We start from the raw sequence: 3485 nt of genomic DNA, 5'->3' as shown, positions 1-3485 counted from the left end.
TAATTGTTTCATACTTCAATTAGTCCTTAAGGTCTTTAACCTATGTTTCGAAGTAAGGCGAGGGGTAATGATTCGTTCGCGAAACGTCGTTACTTAAAACGGCCGTTTCTCCTAAACCGTACATCGGAATCAAACGAACCACATATCAAAACGAAGCTCGTAACATGAACTATCTAAAAATGGCAATGGTCAAAACCTAGCAGGGAGTTCTCGGGTCCTAATGTTATGAACAAAAGCAGTCTAAAGTAAACCGGACATTACGACGACTATGTTTACGCGATTTCCCAATTTTTATACCATTCCAATTCAACCACCAATCAATCCCAATTCATTCATACAATCAACATTCATCCAAAATACACTACAACAGTCCCAACACCTCAAGTTCTTCCAATTTATGTTATTCTCATCATGAACTTAAATTATACTTAATTCCTTTAACAAATCAACAAGATTCAACATTCATACCACTACCACTCCAACCCAAACTCTAAACAAACAAGCTTCATGCTTCACATATACTATATTACTCATAACCATTCCTAAATACTCAAAACTAAAGCTAAGGTTTGGAGTTTATACCTTCTTGAAGCTTCTTAATCAATGAAAGATCCTTGGAATGCCCATGGAAGCCTTGATCTATGCTTAAGCTACCTTGAACTTTCATAAAAAATCAAGAAAACCAAAGTTATTTTTTGAAGGTTACTATTCACCATCTTCTTCCTTAATTTATTGGAAGAGATTGTGAAGGAATTTGAAGTTTAAACTTATAGGATATCCATATCTATGTACAAGGAACCTTAGATAATTACCTTGTGATTTAACAATGCTTGGAACTTGATTTTTGATTTTTCTTCCTTTGAAAAAGAAGAAAAGCCGAGAGCAAGATGATGAGAATGAAATGATTTTGTGTTTTTTGATTTGTTTGGCTTAGCTTGGTTGTTTTTTGTTTTGTTTTTTGGTTAATTACCATATTAACCTTATATTTGTGTGGTTATAAACCAACCACACCTTCTCCTTCCCTATGTCATGCTTGCATCACCTTATTGTGCCATCATCTCTTACTTGCCCTCTTCTCATTGGTTGGATGACCTCATCATCCCTAACCTCCTTGATTAACCTCCTAATTGTTTGCCTAATGACCGCTGATCTGTTATACGGTTCGCTTAACTTTCGTTTTCATTTATCGTTTGAGGGATCATACCCAGGATCTTATTACTTGGGTTTTGTTAGGAATATATGTGCATTAGTTTGATGATATGTTTAACAAAACACTTAAGTAGAAATTCAGTGTCTGTAGCCTCAACGGATAAGACCACTTTGGCTATCCGTTGATGGTGTAGCTTTACTTAGAAATAAGTCTAGTGTTGTAGCATATTTCAGTCTCTGTATTTAAGATGTAATTCTTAGAAGTTGAGAGAAACTATGAGTCATGTTGACTACTAGAAGATATGCAGATAGGAAGGCCAATTGTAAATATTTCATGCCTTGTAATTTTGTATAAATGAAGTGGTATCAACGGATGACTTAAAGACCTTCAACGGATGAGAAGCTAAGCTTCAACGGATGTCTCTAAAGCTTCAACGGATAACATCCTTCAACGGATGAGTGCATCAACGGATGAAAGCTTCAACGGATGTTCTGTTGATTAACCGTTGATAAGTGGTAGTTGTACCTACAAACAGAGGCACGTGGGTGAACAGAAATAACTGAAGTATGGCAGCCTAATTTCAGGAACATCAGAAAAAGCAGCCGTTCTACTCTAGTATAAAGAGACATTAAGTCAACAAAGTACTGGAGTGAACTGGAGAAGAAACAAGTGGAGATCTTACTTTATTATTTTATATATCCTTGTCTTCACTTGTAAACTTGGTAATATATAAACCAAGTAGTAGCTAGTAATTAGATGAAAATTTTTCCAGAGCTGTTTAGAAAAATCTTGAGAGAAAAATTATCTAGTTTCTACTAGGATGCAGCTGTGATCAAATTCTTAGATCACAGAATTTCTGAAATACCATCTCTGGTGGAACAACAAATCCACCAGAAAAGTTTTTAAAGGTTTATTGTGTTCTTTACATTTGTGTTTGAATATATATCTGTCTGTATCAGCTTAAAGCAATTCACACACTTGTTCATCTTGAACACACAGTCTTTATAAACTGCTCAAAACTTGAAAAAGTTTTGAGATTTACATTCAACCCCCCTTCTGTAAATCTCATTGTTAGTTCTCTAGAAATAACAATTGGTATCAGAGCAGGCTCTTGACAAACAAAGAGTTTAAAGATCTTGGAATCTAACAAAGATGAGTAAGAAGGATATTGGAGTAAAAATCCCAGTTCTTGACAGAGACAGTTATCACCACTGGAAGGTGAAAATGCACCTTCATCTACTCTCCCAAGATGAAGGTTATGTAAACTGTATTGAGAATGGTCCTCACATTCCCCACAAAGTAGCCACAGTTGCTACGGCCACAATTGCTGTTGGTCAATCCATTCCAAAACCTAGAGCAGAATGGACAATGGAAGACACAGAAGAAGTCCACAAGGATAAGAAGGCTATGAACATTTTGTTTAATGGTCTTGACAAGGATATGTTTGATAATGTGATAAATTGCTCAACTGCCAAAGAGGTTTGGGACACAGTTCAGCTGCTGTGTGAAGGTACAGAACAAGTAAAAGAGAACAAGATGCAGCTTCTCATTCAACAGTATGAGTATTTTCATTTTGAAGAAAATGAATCTTTAAATGACACATTTAACAGATTCCAAAAGCTGTTGAATGGATTGAAGCTGTATGGTAGAGTGTACCAGGTGAAGGATTCAAATCTTAAATTCTTAAGATCCTTGCCAAAGGAATGGAAACCCATGACTGTCTCCTTAAGAAACTCTCAGGATTATAAGGACTTCACTCTTGAAAGATTATATGGAATCTTGAAGACTTATGAACTAGAGTTAGAACAGGATGAGGTATTGGAGAAGGGGAGAAAGAAAGGAAGTTCAGTTGCATTGGTAGCTGAAAATGAGAGGGAATGCAGACAAGAAACTGTGAGATCTACATCAAACTCCAAAGATGGTACAAGATATCAGGAATCAAGCAAAGGAAAAGAGCAAGTTGCTGAGAATGAAGACAACTCCAGTCAAGATGACTCTGATAGTGTTGATGAGCATCTTGCATTTCTGTCCAGGAGATTTGCAAAGATGAAGTTTAAGAAAAACACTAGAGCCACTAAACCTCATAAGAACATGGTGGACAAATCAAAGTTCAAGTGTTTCAATTGTGGTATAAGTGGACACTTTGCAAGTGAGTGCAGAAAGCCAACTTCTGAAAAGAAGAAATTTGACCAAGTAGATTACAAGAAGAAATATTTTGATCTGCTCAAGCAAAAGGAAAGGGCTTTCATTACTCAAGAAAAAGATTGGGCAGCTGATGGAGAGGAAGAGAATGAAGATGTGGAGTATGTCAACTTAGCTCTCATGGCTGATTCTG

Source organism: Apium graveolens, chromosome 4 (genome assembly GCF_009905375.1).
Source record: "Apium graveolens cultivar Ventura chromosome 4, ASM990537v1, whole genome shotgun sequence".
NCBI lineage: Eukaryota > Viridiplantae > Streptophyta > Magnoliopsida > Apiales > Apiaceae > Apium > Apium graveolens.
Note: the sequence above shows the minus strand (reverse complement) of the source record.